Here is a 20394-nt window from a genome sequence, read left to right as displayed (position 1 = left end):
GGGAACAGACAAGTTGCTGTCCTTTTGTTCTTCAGTCTAGTTGTGGAGGACGTTGCTTCACTGGCCCATGTTGGTATTATCATTGCGCTCTTCCCAGATGAGACAGATCGTCGCCGGCCACTGGATGGCCGCTCACAGCGGCTCTTGGCAGCTCACGCTGGCTGCCGGCCACTCACGGTAGCCCATGGCAGCTCACTGCAGCAGGGGCTGCAACCTACGCCGCTGCCGGCGACTCACAGCAGCCCAGCTCCAGGTCAAGCTGTTGTTCACCATCTTAGCTGTAGAGGGCATTGTCACTGGTCCTCATATGTGGGATCTGAACCGGGGCCTGCTGCTCAGAGCTGGTGTCCCAAGCCAGCTCTTAACCAACGCGCCACTCGGCCAGCCCTCAGCTTAATAATTTTTAAGGTTCATCTGTGTTGTAGCATGTATCAATACTTCATTCCTTTTTATTGGTGAATAATGTTCCATTGTGTTGGATATCACATTTTGTTTATTCATCACTTGATGGACACTTAGGTTGTTTCCAGTTTGGGCTGTTATGAATAATGCTGTTATAAGTATGCATACAGATTTTTGTGTAGATACAAGTTTTGATTTCCCTTCTGTGTATACCTACGAGTAAGAATTTTGGTGTTATATGGTAATTCTATGTTTAACATTTTAAGGAACTGCCAAATTGTTTTTCTTAGCGGTTGTACCATTTCACATTTCTACCAGCAGTGTATCAGAGAGGTGAGTAGTGATCTTAATCTACTTTTTGCATTCTCCAAAGAGTAATTGTTATACATTAGGCTTATCTTAAATCATGATTATTTTAAATAATGAGAGAAATGACAACTTTATTTACATCAGCTTCATTTTAAAACAATTTATGATTTTGTATTGAGCATATCTTTTTAATTTTTTTGAGGTATAATTTACATACCACACAGTTCAACCATTTTAAGTGTTCAGTATGATGATGTTAAGTCAATTCATGCACATGTGCAGCCATCACCACAGTCCAGTGTTAGAACTTGTTCATTACTGCAAAGAGTTCCTTTATGCTCATTGCAGTCCATTTTGGCTCCCTTCTCTCCTAGGAGATGATCTGCTTTCTTTCCCTGTAAGTTTGACTTTTCTAAACCGTATATATATAAATGGAATCATACAAATAGACTTTTGTATCTAGCTTCTTTCACTAAGCATTATGTTTCTGAGGTTCATCTTTGTTGCATGAATTATTAGTTCATTTCTTTTTGTTGTTACCATTTTATGCTTATCCTTTCACCAGCTCATGGATATTTGGGCTATTTACAGTTTGAGGCTATTATGATTGATGCTGCTGTGATCATTTGTTTTTATTTCTCTTGGTTTAGATAGATACCCAGGAGTGAAATTGCTGGGTCATGTGGTTAAGTGTATATGCTTAACATTTTAAGAAACAAACTGCCATACTGTTTTCCAAAGTAGCTACATTATCATCAACACTAGACGAGGGTTTCAGTTTCTCCCTCTCCTTTCTTTGAATATTTTTAGTCTTTTTTTAAAAAAAATTACTGCTGTTCTACTGGGTGTGTAGTGGAATACCATTGTGGTTTTGTTTGCATTTCCTTAATAGGTAGTGATGATAAGCATCTTTTTGTGTGTTTACTAAGCATTCATGTACCATTGGTGAAATGGCTTCAAATGTTTAGACCATTTTTTAAAATTGTTCTTTTTATTCTTGAGGTCTAAGGGTCTTAATATGCTGGATATCATTTCTTTATCATGTTTGTGATTTGCAAATATTTTCTCCTTTTCTGGGGCTTCTCTTCTATCTAAATTGTGTCTTTTGAAGAAGTTGAAGTCCAATTTTTTTGTGCTGCTTTTTTTTTTGTTAATAGATTGCACTTTTGTTGTTCATATTTAAGAAATCTTTTCCTAACCTAAGGTCACAAGATTTTATTCTTATGCCTTCTAGAAGTTTTGGTTCTTTCTTCAAACTATGATCCATTTGAGTTATAATTTTTATTGTTGTGAGAGAAAGGTATTAATTTATTATGTATGTGAATATCCAACCAGTCCAGCACCATTTATTAAAAAGACTATTCTTTCCCTATTGAATTGACATGCACATTTGTCAAAAATCAAATGACTATGAATGTTACAGTTTATTTTGGATTCTCTGTCCCATTTGATTACCTATGTGTCGATCTCTATCTATACCAGTCTCACACTGTGTTAGTTATTACAGCTTTATAATACATTTTGAAATTAGGTAGTTGAAGTCCTGTAATGTTAATCTTTTTCAAAATTGTTTTAGATATTCTAATGCTCTTACACTTTCACATATATCTTAGGATCAATTTCTACAAAAAAAAAAAAAGCACAATGAGATTTTGATATATCAATTTGGGGAAAATTGCCATCTTTACAATATGAGTCTTCCAGTCCATGAACATGGAATGTATTTTTATTTAGATCTTCTTTAATTTCTTTAAACAGTATTTTGTAGTTTTCAATGTACAGGTTTTACACTTCTTTTGTTAAATTTACTCTTAAGTCTCTTATTCTTTTTGCCACTATCGTGAGTAGAATTTAAATTTTTATTTTTGGATTATTCTAGTATATAGAAATGCAGTAAATTTTTGTATGTATTGCAGGATCTTGTATCCTGCAACTTTTCTAAATGTTCTTATTAATGTTAGTATTTTTTTTGTAGATTCCTTAGAATTATCTACATACAAGATAATGTTGCCTGCAAATAAAGGCAGTTATAACTTGTTTTTCAATCTACATGTCTTTCTATTTCTTGCAGTGAGTAGACCCTGGTACAGTGCTGAATAGTAATACTAGGCTAGAATAGACATCCTTGCTTATTTCCCAGTATTGGAGGGTGAAGCATTCAGTCTTTCTCCATTAAGTATGGTGTTGGTTTTAGGCATTCATCCCAGAAGGGAAGTGTTCTATTCACATTAAAACAATCAATTCATGTTATATGCTTTATTCATACAATAACAAACAAGAACCACATGAGTATCTCAATAGATGAAGATTAAAAAAAATAAAAGAAACAGATAATAAATGAAATAAGGAGTTTAAACAAAGTAAGAGGTAGATAAGGAAAAGCTTCTCTGAGGAAATGACATTTAAGCTGATATTTAAACAGCCTGAAAGCCCCGTCAGTCAGCACTTGGGATTGCCCTTGTGGTGTTCACTTCGTCATTCCAACACCTAGCACAGTGCCTAGTTCCTAAAATGTGTTTAACTAACAAATGAAGTTTTGTGTCTTGCTTTCTTCACATCCTAGTCTAATCATTTTACCGTGTCTGTCATAAAATATTTTGAAAAGGTACATTTTAATGATGGTATAATATTCTACAATGTAATTATAACCAAGTTATTGAAATGTTTTCTTATTCACAGACATGCTTCCTGTCTTCATGATTCAAAACACATCTGGCACATTGAGTTTCATTGGCTTGGATTTAAGGCTAATTTGCCCACTTATTAATATAAGGCAGTTTTTAAACATTAATCTGAGAGAGTAGTTTATTTTATATTATATTTTGCTGATTTTATTTAAATGTTATTTTTATACTTCATGTGATTATATGTTTAGTTGAAAAGGGTTAAAACTGCTTTAATATTAAAGACCAACCATTAAAACAAGTTTTGAGTGTGAAAAATATCAGCCATAAATTGTGAACTCTGGAGATTTTTAACTCTTTACATGGAAAACATAGACTCTTGAACTTCATGTACCATTGCCAAGTGTTTTGCACTACCTGGATTGAGACCATTGCAGGTGGATAGTACTAGAGAAAAGTCAAGATTTATGTTCCTCGGAACTGCCAAGGCCCGTCTTTGTTTCGAGGAAAATATGCTAGTGTTTGAATTTGACTTTAAATTCTTAATAGTTTTGTGATTTGGAGTAACTTAAACTCATTTTATTCATCTATAAAATGGGGGTGTGATAATAGTCATTGCATAGGGTTGTTTCAAAGATTATGTATGTAAAGGGCTTACTTAGCACAATGTCTGACACGTAGTAACTGCCCAATAAATGAGAGCTATTACCTTTACGTCTCATCTAGTCCTGGAAGTGTTAAGAGTGGTAGCTGTAATGGTTCCATATACTTCAAGATGTTATCAGCAGATACCAACTCATTAATAATGTCCTTCTCAAGATGTTTACATTTACTCTTGTCAAGTCAGTCATTTTCTTCATTGAATATGCCTTGTTTGAAGACTCTTGCTTATCTGCACACATACCAAAAAAAAACAAAAAAACGGCCCAAAAGTTAGTATTCTAAGTATCATTAAGTTAGATTTTTTGATATCAATTTGTAGGTCACTATTCATAAATTAGTTATGATTATTTCTTTTTTTCAACTTTAAAAGGTAATACTTTTTTATTTATCAAGAAGGAAAATTAATTGAAAGCCAAACAATTAAATTCTACTTGAATTTCAGTGGTTTAGTAGGTAATGTAGACAAGGGATAGGGTTTGCTTTGGGTACAGCTTCTGAGGTTGGGTGCTGGGGATTTAGAAAATTCCCAAGGCCCCTGGCGCATTTTAATAGGAATACTAATATGATTTGCTAATATGATTTGCAAATATGATTATTTTTAAGTTTATGTGTAAATTAATGCCTTCTAGTTATAAATAATCAGTGACTGTTCCCTACTCCTCTTCGAATTCTTGTCAGAATATATAGTCAAGGCCCAATTTGAGTCCAGAATGTATAATTTGGGGCCATGGCACTTACCCAGCCCTGCACATTGCCTGTTTCCCCTCTAGAAAATGGGATAATGTGGTTTTTGCTCATTTCACTGAGTTATGAACATCAAATTAGGTCATATCCATGAAAGTGCTTTGTAACTGGTAAAGCATGTAGTTTACTAATTATTATTCCAGTTCATCCTGTCAGATCTGCTCTTTTCTCACAACTGTTTGATAGGTTGTTTGTGGGGGGTGATGCAATAGTCCAGAATTCTGTAATGTGTCCTACCTCTTTAGGCACGCTTGTTTTATGTTTGTACTAGGGAGTGGACAGTTGTGGACTATTGCTTTTTTCGTCCTTTAATTTGTCCTTTTTTATTACAAAAGTAACACGTTTATTTTAAAGGAACTAGCAAAATACAAACTAGCAAAAAGGAAAAATAAAAATTACCTCTAAATGCAGAAATAATTGCTACATTTATTTTTGTATATTTTTGAAACAAAAATTCAATTATACTGAACATACTGTGTTTCCTGTTTTTATCATTTAATATGTAATAAGTTATGTGGAATGATATACTATAATTTTCTTACATATTTTAATGACTACCATAATTAGTTGCAGACTTTTTTATTTTGACACTTAATGGCTGTTTGAAATTGTTTACTATTAGAAATAATGCATATACTAACAATCTTATGGCTAAATATTTGTACATACCCTCATTTTTTTATTAGGATAAATCCTAGACTTAGAATTGCTACATAAAGGAGTGTATAACATTTTAGAAATTTGATTTTTTATAGCTTTATTGGGGTGTAATTGACATATAATAAACTGTACATATTTAAGGTTACAATTTGATAAGTTTCGACATGTTTACACCCTTTCTCATCACATGATTAAGATACTGTTCTTTTGTATTCCCTCCTTCCTGCCCCTTCTTACCCCTCCATCCCCAGGCAACCGCTGATCTGTTTTCTCTCCCTGTTGATTAATTTGCATTTTCTACAATTTTATGCAAATAGAATCACACACTATGTGATTCTTTTTGTGTGGTTTTTTGCACTCAGCATAATTTTGTAATTTATCCATGTTGTTTATATCAGTAGTGTTTCCTCTTTTCTTGCTGAATAGTCAATGTTCCATTGTATGGACATACCATAATTCATTCACCTATTGGTAGGCATTTGAGTTGTTTCCAATTTTTGGCTGTTAAAAATAGAGCTGCTTTGACATTGGTGTACAAGTCTTTCTATGGATGTAGGCATTTGATATTTATTATAAATTTTGTGCTGAAAAGATTACATAAACATATTGAAACAAAAAGCTTAATATGAAAGAAACTATAGCTATTTTTTCTTTTTAAAGATGTTTTAATTAATTTGGTGGAAATTTGAAATTAACAAAGGTTAATAAGCATATCATCATAGCAACTATAAACCTTTTTTACAGTTTGTTTTCTTGAAGCATCTACTTTTATCAAGTTAATGTATTGTTTAGAAAGCAAAGATCTGTTGCTTTCCTTTAGTGAGCAATTTATATTTCATAAACAATTCGTATTTCTGTCAAATGAAGACTTCTACATTGACAAGAAAAAGATACTGAGAAAACCTGACAGAAGTTCGCAAAGCATATTCCAGAATCTGGTTTGGAATAGATGCCAAACTATGTTTTTTCTCTTCTTAAGATGCACCCTGGACTGAAGGAGGAGTGAGGAATCTGAAGACTCCAGATGACATCAGAGCTACTTTTCAACAGCCTTCTCGGTTTCCTTTCTCAGAAAGCAGAGACTCAAACCTTGGAGACAGACGGTGAGAATATTTTTCCTGAGTTTTTAAGGCTTAATGTGATTTTAATATATTTCAGACAATCCTTTCTTAGTTATAAATTAGCTTGTAATCACCAGATTTGTAGTTTGTGTTTTATCCGTGCAAATTATTTCATTAGGCAGTATGGTTTTTTTTAAGAAAGTGAGTAAGATACAATTCTATAGTTAAGGAACTTACAGGGATAAGTATAAATAAATAAATTTAATCAATAGTAGAAAGAGGTTAAATGCCATTAAAAAAACACAAAAAATATATTTTTGAGAATTCAAAGGTGTAGATTACTTCTAGAGAGAGTGGATGGGAATCTTGAAAAAAGAGGTAGTATTTGTGTTGATGATACTTTATTTTTACAAAAAAAAACAGAGAAAATGATAGTTAATGTTAATGGAAAACCTGAAATAATCTGATTTCAGATAAAAAGTTAATTATTGTTTTGAGGAAAAATAGAAGCATGTTTGGTTATTGTGGGTTTGTTTATTATAGTCTAAGTCAGTGGTTACTTTTTGAATTATATAAAGTAGTTACCTCTTACAAAGCAAGTAGTATGTTAGCATTTCTGAGAAATGATAAAATAATCTGATTAACACAGTGGGTGAGTAGTGCAACAGAAAGAGATGACTGAGTGGTTAATTCTACTTGGATTAACACTCTTGTTTTCTAGTATAGGTACAGCCTATAATGAATTTGTCATGTCTTAAGCTCTTGGACCTTATGCTGCATACGCCTGGGCAGAAGTACTCCAAGTAACTTGGGTAAAGACACAGTGATTGATTATTGTGCTTATCATTAGTTGTGAAGAGTTACTTTCAATTAGCTAGCTGAAAACTGGTCAGAAGAGAGATAGCAGATGGAATGAATACCCTAAACTTCACAGTGTTTCAATGGGCTATCATGTTGCAAAAGGGGAATGGCAGTTTTGAGCCAAATTTCTTCTTTACTGTAGGCATAATTTGGTTGGCACAGTGCTACTACCAACTCCCTTTTCTTGACTATTCTGGTTATTAAAAAACCTAGTGATAAAGTTGTGATTTCAATCATTGTACTTTTATTTTCATCACTCAGCTTATCCCTTCTTGTAATTTCAGCAAGAAAATCTTTAAAACATTGCATTTATTAAATAGACTATAAAATTATTAGTAATTATTTGGTTGCTAGTCATTCTTCACATATTCATATATTATTTTTCCTCTAAATTGAGATTTTAAGTCAACCATACTTTTGTTTGTAAATATTAAGCATTGTTTCATTCAGGTATAATTATGTGTTTATGATTGTTTGATAGTCCAAAATCTGCTTTTGTATTTGATGAAACACACGTGATATTGAATCCCAAGTCTCAACTTCGAATTTTGTTAAAATGGAAATTATAACCATACACATTCTTGTTACCCTGAAGATACAGTTTGTTGTTGTTCTTAATTTGTCAACACCCTTGTTTTACCAAGTAACCAATGGCAACTTATGACAGTTGGATAAATAAATTATAGATAGCCAGCTGGTAAATATACATAGCCAATAAGTTGTCCTTGAAAAATGATCAAATTTAGATATTTCTCCAAGATAGAAGAGTAGACAGATTATTTAGAATGTACAATGAACAACTGTGAAATATAAAAATGAATTATTAGTGATATGTCATTTACATATATTTTTAAATATTTCAAGATTTTGAAAGTGAATATGTTACATTTGTGTTTTGTTAAACAATTCTCCCCTTTGAATGAGGAGCCCATGGTCACATAAGTTTGGAGATGTTGAATCATAATATAATCCTTTCAGTAGGCCTTCCATTAGCCAGTAGACTGTCCATCTCCAAAAGGAGGATCTTGTATATAAATACACACACACACACACACACACACACACACACACGTATGTATCTTAAAATGTGTACATTTTTTTGGCACAGTGTGTGTATGTATCTATCTCAGGAAACTAGTATTCAATAGAATACAGCTGAATTCTCTAAACTAATATTTTTCATGGGGTCTTACTATAATTTGTCATACAGCTACACTTCAAAAATAGTCACATTGTATATTTAAGTATAGTAATATACGTTTGAATGAGAGGCTCAAGAGGATGACTAGGAAAAAAAGGACAAGAATTTGATGAAATGAATATTGTAAACCATATAACACATGAAGTGTTTATGAAGATTCTTAGGCCAGACTTTCCTTTGCTCACTTGTTAGCTCCCCCTTTCAAAAGAAATAGTCACCCCATATAACTAAAAAATAAAACCACCCTGTATTATATTTTACAGGACTCCATATATTGGGTTGTCAGAAAAGTCATGACGCATTTTTGCAATGAAAAACATTGGAAAACTACGTCATGCCTTTTCCGACAACCCCATACTTTCTATACTCTTATTTATTTCAGAGTGTAACATTTATTAGCTAATTTTTATACATATTGATAATACAAAAAACAGTGAATAACTCAAGTAGAATTAAATAATTGACTAAATCAATTTAGCTTAAATACTTGAATATACTCATTTTCTAACTAAGTGGAATTTTCATTGTTTTATCTCATGATTTCTCACTGGGAAGAGTTCTTTATTGCACATTTTTTCCTAGTTCAATTAAATTGTTGATGACTATTTCAACAGATGGCTTAAGTGTCAAAACTTTTATGTCAGATATAGAAGTAACTGTATAAACAGACAAAAATGGCCAGTGATTCAGCTGGTTTTAACAGATTGAGCTAACAGGTTGGTAAAGTGAGGCTAATTGTCTACATGGCTGATGTGCCGTCCCCAAACTTTATAAAACACTCCTCAAAGTAATGTTTTTTTATGTAAGAAATAACACTTTGAAAAAGTGTTTAAATTCCTACACAAAATTTTCAGGGAGAACATGGTACTAGTGAAACAATTACTCTATTGTAGAGATATCGAGAATCTTGGTTGATCACTTCATTTGGAATTAATTGCCATAAATTAACTTTTCTATTTTACTGATGTTTGCCTGGTTTCATGGACAACCTGGACAAGAACATCTGGATTCCCTGCTCAAATAATTCATTGTTAGGTTCCAACATGGCTTCCAACCGCACTTTGCCTTTCCCATGGCCAGCACCTTGGTTCAGGTTCATTTCTAATCTGGAGTGCTTGTGTCCTTGCCTGAAACATAGCCAGCAGATCTTCTTAAAATTCCAATTTGCTTGTGTTACTTATCTGATCACAGATCACATCTGATCACAATAATCACAGATCTGATCACAATAATTCAGTGATCCCAATAGCATAATGACCTAGAAAAGTAACAGGCCTTCTTTAATCAATTCTCGTTTACTGTTACAGTGGGGAATATTATTATAATTAACATTTTTCTGAATTTGGTGTCTTCAAATAATTGATTTTCCTTAAGTCTTTTACTTTATACCTCAACTGATATAACTAACAGCATTGGGGCGGGGCAGAGGAATTCCCCACTATACCAAACCTCCATGTCACTCCCATGAAAGGTTTCAAATGAAATAGTTAAAATAATTTTAAAATGTGTTGATCAAAGTGTTAGTTCTCTTTCTCTTCTTACACAGACCCTAGTCTTTTTCACTTAAATTAACTGTGGTGAGCCTGATATTCTCCTTGATACTCTTCTACATTTGCCCTTCAGCCATGCGGCCTGCAGTTTGCACAACTGAAATTAGTGTGATTCCAACAGTAGTGTTTATTAGGCATTTTATTTAGAGAACTAGAATTTCCCCCTTATGGATTAGAGATGTACTAGTAATTTTCAAACCCCATTTATCTTGTTTTTTGCATCTACTTATAGATAGATTGCTCATAGTACAGGCTGCACAAGCTTCTAGCTTGAAGCCTTCCGCTCCCGCTTTGCAGCTCCTCGTGCCATCTTGCAGCTTGTTCTCTAAGCTTCTCAAAATATCTGTGGTAAAGGGAAGTTTTTGTTTGTTTTCGTTTTACTTTTTTAAATAAATTACTTTTATTGTATTTTTTTTAAAGCTTCTATCTACGACAGATTGGAAATTAAGAGAAAAGATATACAACTATAACTCCTAATTTTTCATCATTAAATTCAACAGACATCTAATTACTTTGTCAAATTTGGCAAAAGTTTCTAATTACTCACAATTTGTTTTTTGAGTGAATTACTTAAACTTTCTAAAATGTTCTTTCTGTGTCCTGCTGGGGTGATGCTCTTTGCTACATAAAGCATACTTTTGAGCTGCTTTTCCAATGGCAAAACCTTGATTATTGCTGGAGGCAATTCACATGCTACATCTGCAGATTACCTTTGCTAAGAAAAGCGTTCCCTGCCTTTTTACCATTTTCTGCCCCAGAATGTACCCTTCCAGGCCTTTTCCACTTTGTTCATGCCTTTCCTTATAGTAGTTTCTCACTGTGTTGCTGAGAATTTTTTTCCTGATAGGATTCTGAGCCCACAAAGTGCTGGTTTTATCACTTAGTTATCTTCTATCTTCAGCTTTTAACAAACAAGGCAGCTTCTTTATAAATACAGTAATACCTTGGATTGCGAGTAATGTGGTTTGCGAGTGTTCCGCAAGATGAGCAGACATTTCTAATACATTTTTACTTGGTAAACGAGTTATGTCTTACAATATGAAGTAGTTTGTTTCCGGAATGAATTATGCCCGCAAACCACGGTATTACTGTATTTGTATATTTGTTACTTCTTGGATGGTAAATTCAAAATAGTAGTGACTGTGCAGGGAGGGGAGATATTTCAGATCCCCTGTAATCTACTAATCTTCTTTTTAAAAAGATCATTTTTTTCCTTTTCCCACTTGGGTCTTGGCGAGATTTCTGCACAGAGAACAGCATTTATCTGGCATAGCTATAGTGTAAATTTTTGAGAATTAGAAACTAGAGATTTTGTTTGAAGATTAAAACCAAGAATGCACTTCTTGATGCTTTACTTCAGTAGATTAGCAGCAGTTCTCAAACTTTTGGGTCTCGGGACCCCTTTCTACTCTTAAATTATTGAGGACCCAAGAGAGCTTTTGTTTATGATAATTATATCAACCAGTATTTCCCATATTAGAAATCTAAACTGAGAAAAATTTTAAAACACAAGAATACACAAAGATGTATTCCATTAGCCATCAACACAATGACATGTATCATGTCACCTTTGGACAACTCTACTATACAGTTATGAGAGAAAGAGACAAAAAAGCAGGTAACAGTTTAGTGTTATGAAAGTAGTCCTGACCTCATGCACCTCCTGAATGGATCATGGGGACCCTTGGGGTCCCTGGACCAGATTTTGAGAATCGCTGCTGTGTAGGAATTTACTTGTCTAATTGCCAACAGAATATTCTGTATTTTTATTTCAATAATGTTGTAACCTAGCTTTTGTGTTGGTAGATTAGTAAATCGTTGGGTTTTTAAAATATCTGCAAGGCGTATCATATTACCCACCCTTCTATTAATGTCTAGACATAGAATGTGCTGGAACCTATTACGAGTGTTGGCTTGGCAACTAGGAGACGGAGATGCTTACTCAAGAAGTCATTTTATTTGTGGCTACTTGGTAAGGTCATTCCTAGTTGTGCCCTGTCAGTACCCTGGCTTTCAAGTGCTAGCCCTTTTAATGATTTGTGAACCTCCAAATACTTCTCCTGTGATGATGATTATTACTCCAGGGGGTTTGGAGGTTTGGTCATTTTCTTAATGATTTTAGAGTAAAATCGACTTCTTCTTCTTCGGTAGCAGTGAGAAGTTTTCCCTTGGAAATCTTTGCTGCTTCTCTCCTTTGCTTGACCTTCCCCTCCTCTTGCTTCAACCTGATCCCTGATGCTGGCTCTCCTTTTCTGAGAGTACAGTCTGCTCTCTGGCAGATAGTTATTTGGCCCTAGTGACTCCTGTTCTTTTCACTCCCACCCTCTTACCTTGGCTGATACTCTGTTAAATTTTTTCTGAGGTCTTAGCAGGACAGTCAGTCCCTAGAGTATTTGACAACTCTCTTCAAATTACATGGGTACTGGGTCTTCCCAGAGAGTTCTGGGAAGGCATTGTGTACCTGTCAGCTACATGGGAATACCAAGATGGCCCCTAGTTCAGACCCTTTCCCTGACAGCTCAATATTATTTTTACTCATGGTCTTTTTATTGTGTACTGGTGTCACTGTGTGAGCTGTAATTTAGGGATTTATCATTATGAGAGAGAAACTAGAAACCCAAAACTGATAAAATGTTAGGGACTTTTGTTTTTTAATTTTGTGTCCTAACATAGTAGCCACTCAATAAATGGCTGAGTTATTTTGTTCTCATTAGTGTTTGTTGATGAAACTCTTAACTCCAGCAACCACGTTGTGGTTTAAGCCAGATCTTTCTTACACAGCCAAGGAAGCTAAGCCACCACATTATTCAGAAAAGGTACACATTGCTGCCTTAATACACAGAATCCTTACCTGGTACTTAATGAAGATTATGATTTGAAATGTCAGATATTTAAATCTCCATCAGAATCTGATTCTGACTCTTGTTAAATGCCTCTACAGGAGTTCTTAGTTGTCTTGAAACTTTGTACATCATGTCAACATACTGTTGGCTTAAGATATAGTACTTCTTTTCATCATTTTCGATTTAATGAATTTGCTGTTAAAAGTACCCTATTTTATGACACTATTTTGTTACACAAATTGCTTTGTAAATATTCAAACCAACCTTCACTGTTTTTCAATTATCTTTTTCTTCAGCTCTCCTTCCCTTGCTTGTTTTGACTGTTTTCTTCTCTGCACTAATTGGTCTCAGTTTCTTCTCCCCTCCAAGACATCAACAACTCTACCGCTTCTGTTTTTGTTTTTTTAAAACATGCATTTAATCATATCACTGCCTGTAAACCTTCCCCTGCCCACCAGATAAAGGCCAGCTCCTTGGCATAGCCTTGAATCCAAGTCTTTGCTCCCAACTGAGTTTCCAGCCTAATCTCTAGTCACACTGGCCACCCCCTTCCTGTATCACACTCAGTCCTTCCCTGCCTGAGGGCTATTTCTGTCGCCTAAAATGGCTGCCATTCTCTCTGCTGGGCCTCATTTTTTTAACCATCAGTGACCACCACCTAGGGCACATAAACATATGAACCGCAAACCTAGTTACTGCCCTCTCTGTGTTCCTAGAGCACGTTTTACAGACTTCAGCCGTAGCATTTAACACAGTATATACTCTTGTTTCCGTTTGCATGGTGACTAAAGAAGAAATTCACATGTACTGTTCACTCATGCGTTATTGTCTGCTTACTAGGTATTACTTTACCCTTTTCTTGTCCCATCCAGGAAAGCATATCTGAATTCAAGTGAATGGAAGTGTGGTTGTTACTCAGCACAATCTTAAATTTACTTAGTCTGTTTTTTGAAAGGGGCGTAATTTGCAACCCATTGGACTTTAATAAATTCCATGCCTTACACTAAATACTCTTTGCAGCACTACTTATGACATACCTTATATTTGATGATGACAAAGGAACATGTCATAGATGGAGATTCACTGATTTTAGGATATTGCCTTTTGCTCCCTTAGACTATCCTTGAGAGCTATAGCTACTAAATTAAACTTTGAGAGCCTTGCCAGGGAAGATTCACACCCTCCGCTGGCATGAATGCATTCTTTTTTGGCCCGTGCATTGGAAATACTACATATAATAACAAACGTTACGCTGCTTTCTCATAACAAGACTGAAATTGCATAAGCTTGTTTTACTTATGTTTACTTTCACTGTTCTGATCCTTTTTGAAACCCTCTTAACAGTGCATCGTGTTAGGAATAAGGCATTTAGTAAGCATATGATGTAATTTTCTTTACCTGTTGTAATGTTAGTGAGCTGTATGTAATACGTGTGAAGTTTGTGATTTAACCAGCTAAAACTTTATTTAAAAAAAATTCTAGAGATTAATGTTGTTGGAAACATTTTCTTATCTTAACCTATCACTGTGCTGCAAATTTAAAAGATAACAAATGGAGCTTTACGTTTTTTTACATTCACTACACTAAAATATGGCCAAGAAGAAATTGCACCTGAATTCTTTAATAAGCGCTATGGGAGGGTTCCGTTCTGAGGACTAATAGCGGCCCCCTCCTTTTTGATTGCTTGCTTACATAATTTGTTATGAAAGAGTGCTTCTAGGTAAACCATCTTTCCAGAATGCTGGTGATTCGTTCTCTCCTGCTTTGGAAGGGTTAAGAGGAGACAACATCCTGTCAAAGACCTTGTTTTTAATTTTGCTTCTCACACTGGCACAGATCCTGCTAAGAGCAGCCCAGATTAGTTCAGAAAACCTTTGAAGAGATTTAAGATGTCCTTCAGCCAGTTTGAAGGTTTTTGTCTTGCAAATCCAGTACAAGGGCGCCTGCAGGCATCTCGACCCTTGCTGTGCTGCTGATGCAGCTCAAGGTCACAGTAACCCGCCCTGTGACATTCAACAACAACAAAAAATTATGCGGTGAAACTGCTTCAGCATTCAGCCAACCAACAACTTCCCTCAGTGAGGAACTGAGGAAGAAGTCTTTTTTCCCCTTTTTCTTTTCTTTCTTTTTTTGGGGGGGCGGGTGGGGTGGGGTGGCAGGGGGCTCTGTGAATTTTTGCTGTAGGAAATAATCCTGGATTTCTGGTGTGTGTGATGACAAGGTCATTTCTTAATTAGAACACATGTAAAGAACAAAGCTAAATGGCTTCAAAACAGCTTTGTAGTAGATGGAGAGGATTTAAATTATTTAAAGAGATAGTCACCCATGTATGATGGAAGCTGAATTCTCAAGGCATTAACTCCTTCACTTCTGTCTACTTGCATTTCTTTCTTTGAATTCCTTCTGTCTGACTTTAGAAGGTTGCATTCTAAACTTAAGAAAATTTATAAACACTCATTTTTTTTTAAAGAGTGAAACATAAATTAAATTTTCAGATAAACTTTGAATGGAGTTTTCTCCCCGTGATTTTTATCTCCCAGAAACTTTATCAAATGGCTTGACTAGGAACTAGGAATTATAAACTTGTCCCTCTGGTAACTGTGATTTATTTATAATGTTAGAGGAGGATGAATAAAGTGCGTCTTTATTGCCTTACCTTCTTTTCCTCACTTTCACCCATTTGTGATGTAGGATTCTAGAGGATCGATGTACCCCCACTTCTTTAGAAATTATCCTATATATCATTCAAGTTCTCAACTTTTAAAGAAGCAATGTAGGAGGACACATGCTTTTTTCTAAGGGAGAAAAAATGTAAATTTAGTTTGAAATGTAAATTTAGTTTAAGAAAGTTGTTTCTGAACACGTGTAACTTTGTTTAAGGCACAAGGAAACTATGTCCATAAACACTTAATAGCCACATTGGATTCTCCTTTGTGGGGCTCGTTTCCCCATTTTTGTTCTTCCTTTGTTGCCTGCGGTGCTAACTGCCAGACATTAGCTGGATAGAGTCCAAGTGAATTGGCTTCCCATGCTTGAGACTTAATGCATATCACCTCTGTAGCATTAGAGCAGAATAATCTGCAAGAGTCATTTTATAGTTGGTTTTCTTTATATAGATATCAGTATAGAAGCACACATTGCTGTTATTCTTTATATACAGAATTACATCGTGTAGAAAAAAATTAACTTCAACATTATAGTATTAGCATAACAGTTTTCTCAAAATTCATACCCAGTTGCTTTCTTAAAGAGAAGTTTCCCTATACGTGTGAGTCAAGTAGAATCAGGGCAAGTACTTTATGAAGATGGATAATATTTTATGTACGATTATTTGAACTGATATTTTGGGTTTTTGGAGCCACACTTAAATTTGATGGGATAACATGATGGATTGCATAACAACAATTTAAAATTAAATAGACTTATTAGTCTGAAGGGTTTTCCTCCTGCCAAGAAACAATTTATTTGGGTCCTCCATGAAAAGTGAAAAGTATATACACTTTTAGATTACGGGTATGTTAAAGGATTTTGGGTTTGCAAAAAGAAAATGCTGAAGGGGAAATCTATATGCAAGGAAATGGTTAGTATGATTCTGTGCATCCCTGCCCTTGCCTGGAGTCGGGTATGCCCTTATGTCATGTATGACCCAGGCTCACCTGCTAGTAATTTCTAATTTACTGTCCTAATTCATCGATTTGTTATCACTAATTGTTCTTCACTTACTTCTGTGTAGTTTCCAGTACCTAAAGGGTTGAAAGGTTGCTGTAATTGGCACCCGCAGCTGCTCTTTCTTTTGACAGGGGATAATTTTGCAGCCTCTGCTTTGTGTGACAGCTGCCTAATTGGGCATTCTCCCCTAGTAGCAAGCCTGCCTCCTCCAGCCTCCCTGCTGACAAATGGTGGTGGATTATAGATGAGGACACGCTGACCCATTCGACCTTGCTGAGACAGCGGGGAGGGGCCTCCTGCTACTTCAGGGAAGCTTTAGGTCATTTAGAGGACAAGGTCATGAGCCAGGTAGGGAAATGACATGATATCACATGACAGTAGCCTGATGACATGGTCACTGTGTCAAGGACAAAAGCATCAGTATCGATTAAACATTATTGCAATACTTCATTGAAGGCCCTAGTATTTCTTAATTGTTTCTGCTCAATTTATTTTTTAAAGAAAATACAAAATAAGACACATGTATTTTAGCAGTGTTAAAGCAATCGCATACATGAAAATCAAGCTAGGTTAGGAAGCCTCCTCATAAGTTTCTCCCGTTATCTAGATTATTTTGTTCCTAATTATTGCTTAGTTTGCAGCCCCTTGACTATCAAGAGTCATTTGAAAATTAAGGCAGGAAAATTGAAATGAGGTAATGTGTGCTGTTATAAAATATTTAACAACTTCTGTCATCACCCTTCTCAATGATTGGCATACCTTTTTATATTTTGAATAAAAGAAAAATAAGCCAACTAAAAATGCTTTATTGAAGAAGGAACTGCAAAACTGGATTTATGAGATCAAATATACCACCATGCTACCATAATTATAAAGTGTTAAAGATGTTTTTAAAATAATTTTTGAAACCTGAAAATGTTTTTTAAACAGCTTGGTGTAATACTTAATGTGAAATCTTCAAGATAAATGAAAATCTTTTGGACATCTTTATTGGTAGTGTACATGCTTTTCTTGAAGAAGTGGACTTGAGCTATTACAATTACAGGACCTTTTTAAGGGCAAAATCTTAAGAATCCTTGCTGAGTCTATTAACCCTATGTTAATACTTGAAAGTATAATTCCTTGTAAACTATTAGTCTAATTTCGGAAAATGCTATGTTTTAAAAAACAGTGAAGAGTTTAATGCACAGTATACTGATCATGATTCTCATTTTTGGAAAAACATAATTGTCGCTGGGTAATGTTGGATCTAAGCCCTCAGTTCAACAGGAGGTAATTTTATGCTCCTGAGATAAAAAAAACTATCAGTGGTAAAGTGTGATGAATTAGTTCACTGAAGTAGACACATCTGTATTTTCATGGCACGTGCATGGTGCGCGCGCATGTGTGTGTGTGTGTGTGTGTGTGTGTGTGTGTGTGTGTGTGTGTGTGTGTTTAATTTTGACCGTGCTGCTGTGTATGTTAGCTGCTGTCAAACCCTGACTCAAGCTTGGTGGAGGTTTAATCCTGTGCCCTTGTACACGTAGACTTGATTAGTAGTTGTGGTTATCTCAGCAGAAGACATACTGCCCTCCTCCTCGTATTGGTCGGGACCCGGGCATTGGGGAGTCAAGGCAAGGGAGAAAGAAAAGAGATTTTACATTAGTATTCTATGAAAGCCTTACTGTCTGCAGAACAAATTGATTGCTCCGGTGTACCTGTGCTTGGCACCACTGCTGTGAAAGAAAGGTAGGGTTGTAATCTGTTTTATTGTATTACATATTGTGACACTCCAGGAATATTTAACATGCGCTCTTTCTATGGCATGTGCTGTAAGCCTAAGTAAAGAAAAAGGATATAAATGAATGGAAAGTATGCAAGAGCAGTGGGCTACAGCTTTGTTTACTTCAGTCCATGAGAGTTCATTTGAATGAGATAATTTTGCTGAAAGCGTCACTGGGAACATAACCTGATTGATAACGAAACCCTATAAAGTGTTCTGAGGCACTAATCTGCTTCACTGCTTGAAATGTGTCAGGCGGAGATGAAATTCAAGCGATTTGTAAGATTTTAACCACAAGATGAATGGGAGAAGTCATAGAGCTGGTTATGGACCTAATTAGTTTAGGGAATGATTTATAATAATTTTTCAGTACATTATATTGTTTAAAGGTCCTACATAACATGGTGCAGAGAATAGGAAAGAGATTTTCATTAAAAAAAAGGTAGCTACTATACTACCTTACTGTATTAATGAAATTTTAAAAATGTACTTTTTACTAGTTTCATTTGTGTAAACATTATACTGTTTGATTCTGTTGTGGGAAAGAAAATTTGAAACATTTCTTCCAGTTTTGTTTGTTTTTTTTCTTTTTAATTCAGTGAATGTTTTTTTCAGATAGAGACTTGGAGTATAAAATTTAGGATTGCTTAGTATGAATTGAATAAATGTTTTCATATTTCACAAATGATTGAAATATCTGCGATTGGGATTTGACCCATTGCCATTTTCAGGCATTCTTGAAATACTGTCGTAGCTGCGCTTTTTAGGTTCAGTATAAATCTGTGCTGTGAGGGGAGGGAACAAATGCCTCTTGTCCAAGCCTCTTGCCACACATGAACTGCAAGTGCCCTTTGCCTGCTCTGTCCCCATCCTGATCCTTGGATTCTAATGGGAGCACTTGATTTAAGAGAGAGAGGAAGCAAAATAGCTTACTGATGAAATTCAAGTTGTCTGTATTTACTTTTATGTGCTTGAAATTAGTATACAGCTTCACATTTTTCGGTTACATTTCATTTCCATTTAAATTGTGGGAATATTGTTCTGTACATACTAATTATATATCATGAAAACATCCTGATCCATATAATTAGAGGCCATGAACATCAGTCTAGACTTGCTCCCACATACAGTTATAGAAAATGGGTGAATAGAAAAACATTTTTAAGCATTTGTTAAATAACAAATACAAATATACCAAATCTTGACTTAAGACATTCATTAACATTAACTATTTATGGTCATGATATCTATAAAGGAAAGGGAATATTTTCAAAGGACTTTTGAACTCAGTGGCAAAATTAAGACAATTAAATGTTTTCAGTTGAATATAAGGCATCAAAATGATTAGTACTATATTCTTATACATTTGGTTTTGTAGTTTTTTTCTTATTGAAAAAACATAAATTGAGAAAATATAGAGGAAAAACCATAGAAATAAGAATCAGAATGTTTAATTTTCCAGAATAAAACATGTTCTAAACTTTTTCTAGTTTTTAGTTTTTAATTTTGTAATCTTTTACTCTTTCAAAAGAAATACATGGCAGGCATATATTTAATATTTAGCCAACTCAGAATGGGAAGATAAAGGAGGGACTAACAAGCAAAGGAAATTGATATTTATGTTTTCTTGTTGTTATTGCCCTCCTCCTTTTTTGGTGGAGTGGGAGGTTGTTTTTTTGTTTACCAAAGTATCTATAATGCTTATTACTGTACCTGGCACATAATAACTGCTTAATAAATTTTTATTGGTCAAATGAATAAAGAATACTCAACCAACTCTCCTCCCCCTACCCCCCACATATGTTCACACTGTCCCTCTTGTCTCTTTACCATTTCAGTTTGTGCTGTGCTCATGGTGGTGTGATTTTAGCATCAGTTTGTCTTCTGAAAGTATTCTCTTCTGAAGCAATAGGAATTCAGCATTTTAGAATCAACCTAGGAACCATATTTATAGAATTGTTTTCTATTCACAGTAATTCAAGTGATTCCACCTTAAATTGTTCTTTCTCCAAACATAGACAAGCATGTATAGACAAACATGCTTA

General features: G+C 34.8%; 1 protein-coding gene across 3 annotated transcripts in view; it reads left to right on the top strand.

The window, feature by feature from the left end:
* NRIP1 (nuclear receptor interacting protein 1) overlaps window positions 1-20394 on the top strand; it is a 95807-nt gene that overhangs the window by 39583 nt on the left and 35830 nt on the right. For 2 of the 3 annotated variants that reach the window (XM_019668113.1, XM_019668112.1), the window contains exon 3: window positions 6382-6505. The gene's annotated coding sequence lies outside the window, so the exon portion shown is untranslated. Of the gene's footprint in view, window positions 1-6381; window positions 6506-18087; window positions 18316-20394 lie in introns of those variants that run through there. The other variant, XM_019668114.1, reaches the window with a different exon arrangement.

Source organism: Hipposideros armiger, unplaced genomic scaffold (genome assembly GCF_001890085.2).
Source record: "Hipposideros armiger isolate ML-2016 unplaced genomic scaffold, ASM189008v1 scaffold_517, whole genome shotgun sequence".
Lineage (NCBI taxonomy): Eukaryota > Metazoa > Chordata > Mammalia > Chiroptera > Hipposideridae > Hipposideros > Hipposideros armiger.
Note: the sequence above shows the minus strand (reverse complement) of the source record. Positions and strands in the feature narration are given on the sequence as shown.